This window comes from Drosophila biarmipes, chromosome 3L, assembly GCF_025231255.1.
Source record: "Drosophila biarmipes strain raj3 chromosome 3L, RU_DBia_V1.1, whole genome shotgun sequence".
In the NCBI taxonomy this organism is placed as follows: Eukaryota; Metazoa; Arthropoda; class Insecta; order Diptera; family Drosophilidae; genus Drosophila; species Drosophila biarmipes.
The window spans coordinates 4,347,603-4,362,061 of NC_066613.1; the positions used below are offsets into that span (position 1 = coordinate 4,347,603).

At 42.0% G+C, this 14,459-nt stretch overlaps 1 protein-coding gene across 1 annotated transcript in view; it reads left to right on the forward strand.

The window, feature by feature from the left end:
• LOC108030727 (myb-like protein M) overlaps nucleotides 1-14,459 on the forward strand; it is a 53,800-nt gene that overhangs the window by 5,990 nt on the left and 33,351 nt on the right. The window lies entirely within an intron of this gene.

Below are 14,459 nucleotides of genomic sequence, written 5' to 3' on the forward strand. Positions count from 1 at the left end.
GCACAATGCAAAAACAAACTTGCGCTGCGCAAGAAGTTCAAAAATCTTCATTACAAATCCTTAATTTCTAGCTTTTATAGTTTCAAACATCACAGTTCGGACGGACGAACGGACATACGGACATTAAAAGTTTGACTCGGCTGAAGATCCTGATCAAGAATATATATGTACATAATAATACATAATTTTTTTGTTCGGGAAAGCTTTATTCTACTGGTTACACACTTTTTGGCGCATCAGGCATGCGTGTACTGCCGTTCACTGTGATTATTAACTTAAATTCGTAATTTTGATAAGTTAAAATATTCTATATTCCTGATTAATAGAAAATACGAAATAAGATACATAATCAATTAAAAAAGATTTTTCTAAAAATAATTATTTCTTTATTTCCCTGGGATACATATAAGATATAGTTGTCTTGGCTAGATCAACTTGTCTGCTGATCAAGAATATATATAAAAAGAATATGTATAAAAAGTCCAGGCGATTTCGCACCATCAACATGCAAAAGTTCTGATATACATTTTTTGTCACGAAGAAGTCTTCTACATTCGACTAAATAAATACACTTTTAAAACGGTTCGACAAGGTGAAATAAAATGTACCTTTAAGTACATTTGACTTAATAAATGCACTAATCAACCTATAAAATTCTGGGTGCTTTAAATAACAACATGTAACATCAGAAATGTACCTCGAATAAGATTTGTAGCAACCATCGAGTTAAAAAAATATTCGATCACAAACTTTTAATGTTTTTCCTTTACTACAAAATGCGAATTTTGTCTTATCGAATTAGAGTTGCATTATTTTGGACATTCATGGTAAGCATGAGATTTTTTTTACCCGTTACTCGTACAGCATACTTGATGCGCAAGAGAGTGGGCAAACTACTTTATATATCCGCAGAATTGAAAATCCGCTATTATGGTCCGACCGTAACGAGTGATACACCAAGCGAAAGGTATCACAAAAACGATTCATACCAAGACTTTAGAAATAGAAATTTGTTCGGGAGAAAAAGCGATGAAAGTGTAAAAGTGAAAATTTAGAAAGTTGGAGCTGCTGGATACGGTAGGTAGGTTGTTAACCTAGTTTTATTCTAACTGAGAGTACGCCTTGAATGACACCTCAATTACGGTTTGAAAGATATTAAGTCAAAAGAGCAAGCCACTTCTCTTTAGTATGAAAAACATGTTATTGCCCAAAATTATGCAACAGTAAGGTGATAAGAAAAAATTTCTATTTGACATTTTGTAATTAAACTTTAATTATTAAAGGGAAAGATTTATAAGTTTTTCATTGACTTATTTCAAAAATATTGTTATAAAGTATTCCTTAAATGCGAGAACTTTTAATATTTGGCTGAAGCGGGCAGAATGGGAACAATTTATTTACTTAGTCGAAATAACAATCATTTTTCGTCACAAAACTTTTGTACGTTTATGGTCCGCAACAGACACGACCCCTTACCTCGTTAAGAAGAGTTTTTGTTTGATATAGTAATAACGTAAAATAATATTTTTAAATATCATGGAAGCTAGCACCAATCCTTAAAAATGTAACATAATGTTACTAATATTGATTATTACTTTTAACTTCTTTCTTGTTTTGTATGATATCAAACGTTTTTGTTTGGATAAAAAAATGTTAGTCGATGGCGAACTTAAATGCTTTCCCTTTCATACAAAAAAAAAATTATTTGTTCTCATCAAATTACTGTTGTTTTAACAGTTCCTCTCGATCGCTCTCATTAGATTCTTAATGTCCTAAGTTCCAGTAGAAATCCGAGCTCTTGTTTGAAACAATTCAAAATATTAAAAACAAAAAATGCTCAAATTAAAAAAAAAACGATTGTATGTGATAAACGGAGGTATTTTTCAGAAACGAAAAACAATTTATTTTTGTAGTGGTAATAGTAAATATGTTTTTTTTATAAATAAAATACATTTCTTATTTATCTAAAAAGAGGATTCAGAGGCTTTTATACATTTATTTAAATCCACCGGCCCAACCACTCTAATTTTATACATTTTCACTTTTACACTTTTATTGCTCTTTCTCCCAAACCAGTTAAAATTGCTGAAGTCTTAGTATGAAATGTTCTTATTTTGCGATTCCTATCGAATGTTGCATAACCGTTTTTTTTTTGTTAAACAACTTTTTAACTGTTTTCTTAAAATTGGTTCAAATGTTTTTTTTTTTATTTTTTAAAGCCTCTGAGAATGTTGAAGTATTGATCTATAACACTTTTTATCTTGAAAATTACGATTTGTAAGACATTGAGCGATGAAAAGTTCAGTATAAACTTTATCCTAGTGCTATTACCAAACCTCATATATGAGTATGACAAAATCTATTTTTATTATATTAAAACAAGAAAGGAAACTAATCTAAGCTATCAGAAGATTTTTTACCCGTGGGAACATTATAGGATAAGGGCTTCCATTTTAGAGTACATATTCTTTGAGGTTTCCTTTACTGCGTTGCAAACTTCTGATTAAAATTATTATTCCTTATGCAAGCACAGAAAGGAAAAACCAAGAACATTATGCTTGAATTGAGAACATTCGTTCTTAAAAAAAAGGTGTAAGCACAAACGTTTTCACTTTTAGTTGACTGTTCTTAGTTCTAGAACGAAATGGTAGGATCTAAAAAAGTGAAATAAGTTGATTTCGTTCCATTTTCAAGTTGATTTCGGTTTTTATTGAAGAATTTATTTGGATTAATATAATAACATTTTTATATTGATTTTATCTGAATTTGGGATCAAAAGAAAAACATTTCAGCCTTATTTTAAAAATGAGCTTAAATCGTTCTTGAAATAAGCTAAATACAAGATTGAAAACCCTTCCCAAAAAAACTACTTAATAGTGCTTTTTGTAATAGTTTTTTCACTTTTATTCAATTGTAATATACACATACGTTTATTATTTTAAAGATCAAAGTACTAAGCAATTTAAACCTACCTTCACGAAATTTCCTTTGACAAATCAAAACGCTAATGAAATGTGCCAGCCGAATTGTTCAGAAGAAGATGTGCACAAAAGAAGGGTCTATCGCTGCCAACTGTTAACCGAAAGATACCCACGCGATATAAAAAATCCTCAACACGACAATTTAAGTCGAAATGCAACTCACTTATTGTTCTATTTTTAGTCCTTTCCGTTCCTACTTTAAGAACGTTTTGAGATTATTGGGTTTCTGAGATCGAATTGAATTTGGATTATAAAATAATAAGTAAAATAATTTCAATCATTTTTGTCTTAAAAGTTGATATCTTTTTCAATAATATATTTTTACCTCCTTAAGAGGTATTTTTGTTTGCTATCAGAATTCGTAGAATTCAAGTTTCTTATGAGGAACTGTATGTAAAAATTAAAATTATTCCAAGACAGTAAAATAAGGTATGGATACGGACAAAACATATTTTAGATGTTCTGAACTGTTTTGTATGTCAAAAGTTGAGGCATCCCAAGGGCTATCCACTTTAAAGTTAAACCCGAAATCGATACAGCAGTTTTCGCGAAATCCATAGAAAAGATAAAACAAATATAAATGCAGAATCTTCTGAACATTATTTTTAAACGGTGGTATTTATACAAATCATGTTACAAAGGCGTACAATGCATTTTAGAATACCTTTCGAATAATTTGTAGCACAAGCCTGTATCTTTAGTAGTTCACAAGTTGCGGGCTTACATAGCTTAGCTATTTAAAGCAGTTTTCTCGCCAACCTAGCAAGTTTTTCCAAAGTGGTAGAACTAATGTTTCTTGAATTGAGCTTTTAAACATCGTCTAGAATTTTCAGGACTCTAAAATAACGTTTCGTGAAAAAATGACAAACAAATAAAAATGTTCATTTTGAGAAGTCCCACAAAACGTTGTTTTGCGTAATACTTTTGAGGGGATCAGACGATTTTGACAGCCTAACCAAAAGATTAAACTTCTTTATTTGACCCTTACACTTTCGCCGCTCTTTCTCCCAAAGTAATTGATTTTCTTAAAGATTTGGTATGCAATGCATAATTAGAAATACCTTTGGATTGATTTTTCACTCGTATCAATCGGACCATTAGTGAGAATATCATTTCTTTTAATACATATTGAAGTAGTTTCGTCACTAAGTGACTGCTGTCCATAGTGATACCCTTTTATTGAACAACGCAAACATGAAGGGATATCGACTGAGATGTCATATTATTTGAAATGGAGATATACTAAACAGAGCAAATACCTGCATTAACGCTGAATTACTTAACTTTCGTGCTAAAATCACGAAACTGTGTTTATGAAACGAAGTGAAATGATTTTATGACATATCTACAGTATATGATGGGTTACGTATAGTGCACTGTGGGATTTAAATCAGGCAGAATATGCCTGGCATTTTGAGAGTCAAATCCCATTTTCCAGCCAAACGCTTACTGCATAGGTTATATACCCTAGCTTAGTCGGCTTCTGGTGTTCTGAATTCCAGAAACTGAGTCATGGTGCATTGGCGCAATTAGCACACACACGGTAAATAAATTCGGCAAATCCTTTGGGTATGGTCAAAGCTCCAAACAAGGGTCCGTTTCGGTTGGCTGAGTTGTGACCCCGAACCCCCAAAACGGATGGCTGGAGTCGGCACGGAAATCGTTTGAGCGTCTGCAGCCCTATAAAGTTTAATGAGCCGCAATTAATCGTACATGACAACACTATAAAAACGTTTACGAAAAATTATGTCTTTTTTGCCGGGTTTCTCTCCCTCGTCCACTTTCTGCTTTTGGAATTGTTGTAATTGCTGGTGTCTTTGCAGAAACTCTCCAGAATGGAAGGGGTTTCTGTAAATGGGATTCATTGAGGGCAGCCAAATGTATCCATGAAGTAGGTGCTTTAACTGGTGAAGGCGGAAGTTGCAGAGTGATCAGGTACTTTTTAGAAGAAACTCCGTCCAAACAGTTCTCACACCAGGCGAACCCGATCAATTTGTCATTGGAATTGCCTTTCCTAATTAACAATTTAAATAAATCGCGTCGCATTTTCACCGGACCAAAATGTAGCAAAGTGAATGCAATTTAATTGGAAATTTAATTGCTTTTGTGGTCGGAATGTGACATGAGCGCCCATTCACCTGTGCTTCCTCGCTCACCTTCTCCCCCGACTCCCACAATCCCATTTTATTTTTTCTGTTACTGCTGTCGAGCTCTTAATTTAGACGTGTCCATCCATCGCTGTCGCTTGGCTTTTGTTGTTTTAATTATCTGCGGTTATATTTATTTAAATATTTACCAATTCAATTAGGGTGACCGTTTTTGTGCATCCTCCTGTTGTGTCGTTTATTATTTCATAGACGAGTTGAATTGACTTTGAAGCCGGCCACTGGCCGAGGGTCGCTTTCGAAGCCCGAAAGTAATTTCAATTAATATAATGTCATATCTGACAAATAGTGTTTGCAGACATCGCTGCCAGAGATCTCGGAAAAACCTTGCAGACAGTTTAAGCTCGTCTGCTCCCTATTTTGTTGGCCCTCGCACAGATATTCCTTCGAGTTTTTCTTTTGGCTGGCTGCGTGCCAATTATAAAAGTGATTTCGATGTAAGCTGCACCCAGACCCCGCATCACACTCACGGGCACACACGAAGCTCACTTCCGTCAACGGGAAGTCATAAGACGTATGAACTTGTCGCCATCGCCGACGAAGGAAGCCGGGTCGAACTCGAAGTGCTGTCGGGAAGGGCCAAATCCACAGCCAGTCGAGAAGAAGTTGACGGGAAGCGCCCTGACAGATTCCTCTGTTGGTTTGGTTCGGCTGGGCTTGAGTCGGGCCAAGAAATGCGATAAATTGAATGACTGACGACGCAGTAAATACTTTTCAGACAGCGGCGGAGTGGGTAGGAAAATCACTCGGATCAATTTCCACATCCACACACGACAAATTGCGCGTGGTTAGATTTTTCTTCCGAAGCTCGCTTTTCCATTCTAGTTTGCCATGTGCACCCTCAGAGGAAGACCTAGTGATTGGGGGAACGGCAGCTGACAAGGTGCAAATGGTGGGCGGAAAGTGCTGTCAACTCGGGCAAGTCGTGACTCGGTTACGGGATAGTGCAACTAACAGAAGGACGTTTCTCTCGCCCTGCCAAATGTGCCAGGTTCTAAGCCGCGTTTGGTTTCGGCATCGTGAAGTATCAGCATAATTACGCCTATCGACTGAGTCCGAGATCCGCACTCATCCGCTCGTCAACAGCACACCTCGGCATACTCCGCCCGACTTCTCGCCGCCGTACAAGGAACACACTAATTTAAATGCACAAAAACTTGCCCGGGCGCTGATTGTGTTTGCCCAAAGTCTCGCTTCATAATTTTTGCACAAATTGCGGTTTTTCAGGCAACGGACAGCGAACAGCCAGCAGCTACAACCGCCAAACGCTTTGGCAACTAATAAAAATGACCAACTCTCTGGCCCGTCCACCTCCCTGGATGTGTAAAAATTCACGCCGCAGCCGGGGAAGAACAGGATCCGGATTCGTTAGCCAGACGGCGCAGATAGGGGATAAACGGGGGGCGGCTCAGTCGCTGGCCATTTTGTTGCCAACTCGACATATTTCAATCACGTAAATTTATTACGTAAACATTTGCTTTGCTTTTCGCACACAATTACGACGGTCGGCGCTCTGAATGGTTGAGTGGCGGAGGGGCGCAGGCCGCCGCAGGATGCGCGGGGAAAACGCACAGCCTCCAATGCAGGAACACAAATTTCAATTTCAATCTCTTCGTGCTGCACTCCAGCACATGAGGGCCCCGGGTCTGTGCCACAGCCCGTCCTCCGCCACCATCCCTCGACGGGGTCCAGCCGTGCTAGGCCGTCGGCCTTCTGCTAGCCCGTAATATTCATAATGGATTTACCAATATGGTGAAACATTTTTATTAATGCAGCCGACCAGCCGGACGGCAAGAAGTGAGCGGTCAGTCCTCCCCGCCTGCACCCATGTCCTTTGGGTCTCTATCAACACGGCAGGCAGCTGTTCGACCATGGAGAAACACATGTGTGGGTGCCGAGTCCTGGCGGGTTAAATGGGCTTTTGGCTTTTTGATCTTTAAATGTTTGTACAACGCTTTGATGTTCATATGCCGGCGAGCAGTCGTTTTGCTTTCCGTTTTCCGCATTTTTTGCCGTCCCGGGTTGTGAGACATTTCCTTTTCTGCGGGCCAGCTGGCCACATTTATCCCTGGATCATTGCGAACCAGGAAATCGCAATGCATTCAGCCAATGCTTAGGCTGAGAAGCCATATGCCGGTTCGTAATGTATTAGTAATCATTAACATAACTAGAGGAAGGTAAATACTTACATGGGCTAGCCAAGGACAACTGTCTACTCGAAAACCTTTCTCATATGCTCCATCTTAAAATGTGACGGTTTTTTTTAAACTGTCATTTAGGCCGAATATGTGCGTTCTAGCAGTTTTGATTTTTGTAGGATTCCTACAGTTTTCTTTCTGAGTCCTGGGCAGCAATATAGTACCTTCACCTTCATTACGCTTAACCGAGTAATGATCAATTTATGGCGTCAAACTTTGCCCGCAGCAGCATCTCAGAAATTAAGTGGATTTCTCGGACTCGCCGACAGACAGCCTTCGTAATAATCAAAACCAGATAGAATGAGTGATAACAGGTCTTCCGCGTCGGTCCTCGGGACCCCCAAAACCACCTGCCCAACTTGATGTGGGTTGGCAGACGTTGAAAATTCTCCGGACGGAGAATTAAAGGCAAATTGGGGCGACTGTCCTGGCATTCAATAATTGAAATATTTGCATAATTATTAACTCCCCTTGCGAAGGGAAATCTCATTAAATTGCGCAGAGCCCCGCAGTGGACTTGATCCACTAAATTGTAGGAAACTCAAAAGAGCGCAAAACGCAGCGGCAGAAAAGTTTTCAGCGTCAGAGAAAATAAAACTATAAGTGAGCACGCCTAAAGGCGCACTTGACAGGGCGTCGGAGGAGGCGGACTCGGGGCGTGGCCGACTCCTTGGAGTCGGGAACCGGGACTCGGGACTCAGGATTCAGGAGCGGCGGCGTCGGCAGGGCATATGAACATACAAAATATTCCCTACAAAGGAGTTGATTACACAAAGGAAAATTACGACGAATCATTTCCGCTGCTTGGCTGCTTACACGACCAGCGAGTGCACAGACCCTTTTCCTCCTTTTTCTTTTGGGGCGGCCATTTGGTAAACGGCGGCAAAAACAAAGCCTCCTCCCACTCTCACTCTGCCCGCAAGTGAGATAGCAAAAAAGGGAAATGGGTTCCGTTTTGCTCTTTTCCCGCAGCTTAAGTCTTAAAGCGTCGATTTGCGCCCACTCCCGAGCCGCTCATCAAGTTGACAACTTTTCGGGACCACATAAATTATATTTAATTGAAATTCTTTCGGCATCCGTGGCACCTCGAAATTAGCGAACATCGGACGAAGCAGACAGCGCCCAACTTCGCTGAACTCATAAATCGCTCGGGTGTCAGGGCATTAGCCAGCCAGCCATATGGGCTATATGGCGGCCTGCCTCCGCGGACTTGTAAACGTCAACGATCGTCTAATGTTTCCATGCGTCATAAATTTCATTGAAAAGCGCTTCCGTTGCGCCATTTGCAGACGTTCCGAGGCATTCCTGGGCCGGGGCAGGTGCTCGGCGACGGCTACAAGGATACAAGGATACCTGGCCTCTTGCTGCTTGGCTCCTGGCACACACATTCAAAATGCATAAGGGAAATGAATTGCTTTACGAGCGACCGCAGTCCCAAACGACTCGGAAGGACGAGCTGCTTGGGCCGCCTAGGAATATGCAACTGTAAATCAACACCCGGAATAGTTGTGGGGGCGTTCCATTTTGTAGGCGTTTATAAGCTGTCGAAAGTAGTTAAGCGTTTTTCATAATTTATTTATGGCGCCGGAGGGAGCGCCCCGTTTAAGCATGTTTTATATTAAGTGCGCACATTTTATGGCTCAGTCGGCCATAAAGAGGGATTAGAGGGGCCACCGACTATGCAAATCGGGGCTTTGCAGATCTGTTTCCGGGCAGGGCCCTTGCAGGTCCTTGGATTGGCGAGCCTCGCTTGCAATTGGAGCGCCGCAGCTCAGTCATTGGTAAATAGTTATCCGCAAGTTAGGCACTAACACGATTATAACATTTGCTGCGAATAACACTCGCAAACTTGCCCGAAAACTTTTACCGGGGAGAAGAAGGGAAAGTTGCCACTAACGACTGCCAATTGAAGTTGTTAATGAAATAATTTCATATAACGGGTGGCAAAGTTTTGCCAGTTCTCCAGTTCGCCGGGAAAGTGAAACTCAGCGCTTAAGTTTTGCGGTTGCCTTGCCGATAATTTGGCATAGATTTCCCCAGTCCCAGTTCCCGAGACCTCTCGCTCTTCCCGTCCGTTTTCCTGGAGCGCAAAAAGAGCAACTCAAGAGCTGGCTACATTTATAAAACGTATCCCGGGTCCGGCCTCAAGTCCTTGGAGTCCATTGTGCATTTGTGCTTCATTATGCGCAACTCGTTTTTGTTTGACTTGGCCGGGCAGAAACTCTAAACAAATTTTCTTTTCTTGGCCGCAATTCCCGTCCAAAGCCCAGCCCCTCCGTCGCCCGCCCATTCACACTCATCAGCAGGGTCCTTAAGTCCGCTCTCGTGCCATTGTGCGCTTTGTTTAATGTTATGTAAACTTTTGCTCTAAGGCCACTCCTGCCTTGTCCTGCCACACTCACTTGGGCTGGCACTGCTTCTATCTGTTCAGCCATTCATTTGCCGCTTTCGGATGTTTTGTTGCTCGCTTCTGCCCCTCTCCAGCGCCTCCCCAGTCCACGTGGGCCCACTTAAAGGTCCTTAAAGTCGCCGGCAGATTGAGTCATCGCATCCAGTGGCGCAAAGTAACCCCGCTTGGCTGTGGACTGAATTTTGCAAGCCGACAAATTTCCTGCTCCGCTGGCTGCGCGAGGGCAAATGATTGATGACTTTTCAATACGGCAACGGAAGAGCCACAAATGTAAATACTGGCCCCTCGTCCTTATCGCGCACCCACAAGACCCACCCCCAGCCTTTCAGATAGAACGCCGACTTTCATGGCATCAAGTTAAGCACTCAATCGTGGATTACATGCGTTTTATTTATGATTTTCCTTGCTGGTATTACGGAATGTTTCCCTTTGGCTTACTTTTATTGTCATTCATAGTCGGTTTCGGATCTGCGTTCCCCGAGGGAGGGCGGCTTCGATTTTTAGCTTTTACTTTTCCTCTTTCGCCTGACGTTTTTGCGCTACAACTTTCGGCTGGCAACTTTTCTATGCACAACTTTTGCTGCCAAGTGGCAACATTTAATTGCTCAGAAAAATATTTTCCAAAAAATCAAAAACGATGGGGACGAAATAATAAAAATGTTGTCAATTGTTGTATTTTATGATGTTGCTCAAAACTTTTCAGCAGAGGGTAGATTTCGGACTCGGCACTCGAGCTATTTGTTGTATTTTGAATTTTGTTGTCAGCTGAAGTCTAGTTAAAAACTTTTTATACTTTTCACTACCGACTGTGATGGAAGGGACTCGTCTCCTTTGTGCGTTGGGTATCCCTAACATTTCATTATAAAATCGGTTACAAAAAAATAGGTATTAAGGTCGGTATTTGAGGAATGGGGTCACTGATTTGATCCCCAACTAGTAACTATCTTTGCTGTTGGCTCTTGAAATCATATCAAAAATGATCCATACGCTTTGCTGGTACCCCCTCTGAAACACAAAATGTTGACTATGTACGCACCATCACATTGAAAAGGCCCTTTTAGACTGGTCTGAGCGAAATAATTTCGCCTGCGCTGTATAAAAATCAGAGTAGAGAATGCTGTTCGAAAAAATGAGCATTTGACCCAACGGATGTGTGCCAAAAATTCTGTAGAAAAAATGAAAATGTTAATGGTAACCATCAAAGCACAGGGCCGATTAAAGCGCATTAAGGCTTTAACTACCGAGCTCGTCCCTTACAGGCTGGGTAGTTCATTCTATCTCTTTGCCTCGTCTGTGTGTAGGATTCTTTTACTTTTATTCGCGTCAATCGTTGGTTAAAATGGGTGTATAGAGTTTTTGAAAAAGTCTGTAGCAGAGGATATAGGGGTTCCCCAAAAGGAACTTATTCAGTTAGCACAACAGGGTAGTTGTCTAAGCCATTCACATTTTAGGACTGGCGTGACTTACTTTTATACTACAGAACCTGCACTTGGCTCCAGAGCAGAAAGTAACTGGTATCCCAAAGTCGACTACAGCCTTCCTGCTGTTTTCGTTGCTTTTCCGTTTCTCGGGCGGCGATTGCGGATTTCTATGCTGATGTTTGTTGTTTGCTCGCTGCACTTAATGTAATTAATTTTAATTAAAATCCAGCGGGGACGTGAACAAAAAATTTGCCACAGTAATGAGCACGGTAGTCCGTCCGTCCGACTGACTGAGTGTCGAATGGTGAACTTGCGTCGTCCCTCCACTTCGTCTGCCCACCACCGGTCGCATATCTTTTCGCGCCTGCAGAGTCGAGAAGAAAAAAGGTAGCCTGCTTTTCAGCGCGCTCCTTTCGTGGGTTAAGCGCAAATAGCAACAGACACTGCTGAATGGCCGGGGGAGTGTGGGTGGGTGGTGCATGGGGGCGAACGGTGGCTGCGGTGATGCAGCCAGTGTTTGGATACTGCTGGCCCGTAAATTCACATTACATCTACGATGAAGCGTTTGGTAAACATTTTAAAGTTGCCATTTAAATTATGTACTCCGCTGCCGGATGTTGCACTTTCCAGGCGGAATCGGTGGAGGGTTGAAAAGAGCTTACAATGGAAAATGTTTACAAATAGTTGGGCAAATACGGTGGCAAATGATGCCACATGTGTTGAGCCAGGTCATCAGAGCCACGGCGTTCAAATACACATTTAAATCCGATTGAAAAAGTACAGTGGTGGCAATAATTTTAAAATATTTCAAGCTAAATATTATTCCATCCTCTCCCCTTACAGAGCCACCACGGGACGACTTTTTTAATACAAAAAACTACAAATCTCAGAAAGCCTTTAAAAAATATATGTATTTTTCTGTTCGCCATTTGTCAATAAAATTATGAAATAATAGGAAATATTAGTAAATACGGATATCTGCACTTTAATATTTCCAGCTTGGCAGCGCGTTTCACGTTTACGCTACTTCTGAAAAATGCCTCCAAAGACCCACACTGCACATAGATACCCACATGCAACAGACAGACAATAGACACTCCCACCCAGGCCAGAGCTGCACGCCCCATATCGACAATGCGAGTGAGGGTCTGTTGCAACTGGTAAAGTCCTCTCTCTGCTCCTCGCCTTTTTAACCGGCAGCTGCGTTGCACTTTTTGTTGGCCGCCTTCTGCGCTATAAACAAATAAAATTCTTTTCCACAGCCACCCATCCACATATATATTTACCCCACGTTGGCTCTGGTCTCTGTGTTTGCCTAGACATTGCATTTTACCTTCCATACAGATTCACGCGCTGGTGCACAAAGCAAAGTCGGCGTTTCCTGCCGTCCCCATTCCCACCTTCTGTCAAGGCTCAATTGCTAGGCTACGTTTCGCTGGCTCTACGAGTTTCCCATGCGAGGAGCGCTGGCTGGAATATGCGAGCTGCAAAATGCGGCGCGTCAAACAAATAGAAAAATGTTGCACGTGGCTGGGAAAATTAAAATAAATCAGAGTCGGCAGAGCAGAGCACTGACTGGCTTTAAGACGTGCCAAAAAGTTTGGGCAATAAAAGTGGGCTAGGACAATGTTAAAGCTAAGAATAGATCCAGCTTCTATGTTTAGCTTATGCTAATTCCATTTTAATATTGGCTTGAAACAATTTATTTTAATTGTCAATACAGATCACATCAATTGCCAGAAGCCTAAAGTGATCCTCCGATGCATCGAGAATATTTGCTAATTTTGAAGGTTGTTATACCCGTTTTTGAGGAGTAAAAGAAAAAGTATAAAAAGTATGCAAAAGGTAGGAGGAAAGTCGAAAAAATACAATTCTTGCAATGACTGAAACGTATTGATTGTGTTGCCATCATTAGTTTTTGTTGCCAGTTTGAGTACTTAAATAGCCTCTAAAATACTCTATAATAGTATGTACAACCATAGCGTAAATCTCCTTGCTTGTGTTACACACACCTCCCATAAACGGCAATCCTTTTGAATAGGAATAGTCTGTCCCCAAGTTAAAGCCAGTGTTTGCTTAAATGTATTTGAGACATCCATTTAAGGACAGCCACCGCAATGGAGGCTGAAGCGACCCTCAAATCCTGTTAACGAGACAGCAGGAGACCCAAACGCGCCAGAGCAGTCACACCCCACACACGCCACACACAGGCGACGCACATCCGTCGCAGCACAGACACAAACCCACCGCAGGCGCTAACTAGCGTGGACACAAACACGCAGGACCACGGGGGCAACAACAAAGCGGGAATAGTTTAGGCTGCTGAAGCGTTCGGGAGGCAGGCGCTAGAAAGTGAAGAGTTTATAAAATTAACATCGTCATGACATCCAAGCAGACGCCGGCAGTGCACTCGGGTCCCGGCCAGGACATGCCGAGTATCCCTTGAGCCGTCGTTACTGCTGCCGCTTTGCATTCGTATGGAGCCCGTCTGATTTATGGGGGGCGTGTGTCTGTGCGAGTGTTTACGTCTCGTGTCGTGTTGGCATTTGTCGTTACAAACTTAATTAATGCCATGTCGGGGAGGAGGCTGCTTGTGAGCTCTTGACTTTTGTCGAGCCAGGCAAAAATGTGCAACCAGGACACGCTGTCAGTTTCAGCTGACGTTTGGTGTTTCGGCTGCCGAGTCTCCGGCTGCTCTCGTCCCAGCAGCATCCGCAGATTAATCGGGAGCAGACTCAGACTCGGAATGGAGATATATTTTTAGAGCATTTTCAATCGTTATTTGGGGATTTAATTCAAGCCATCGCCTGGCAACGCCGCAATCCTTTGGCGAAATCCTGCCGGCTTATGACAACTTCATTTATTCCCCAAAGTTCCCCTTAGGGTGCCCTCCTCTTTGGGCCTTAATTTCGGTAATGCCTTGCTGCTTACCCGGCTGGCAGTTAACTGTTATTGTTTACAGGACTCTCGTCAGGAGCCAGGAGTCCTGATTGTTTGCCTGAGCCGTGCCGGGCTCCTATCCACTTGTTTGCTATTTGACTTAATTTAATGAAAATGTTGCAACCTGCAATTTACAAAACTAGCGCCAACTAAACTTGAGATTGTTTGCTCGCTCCTGCTCCTTGGGCCACGACAACGTCTTTGGGTCCTCGGCAGATGCTCCTGGGATGCGGGCTCAGTTCTAAGTACACATCGAGAACGCTGCCATCTTTTGCTGGATGGAGAAGTCAAACAAACGAATGCAAAGGTTTTTAACTGCCTCAAGTACTCGCAGAAGTAAAAAT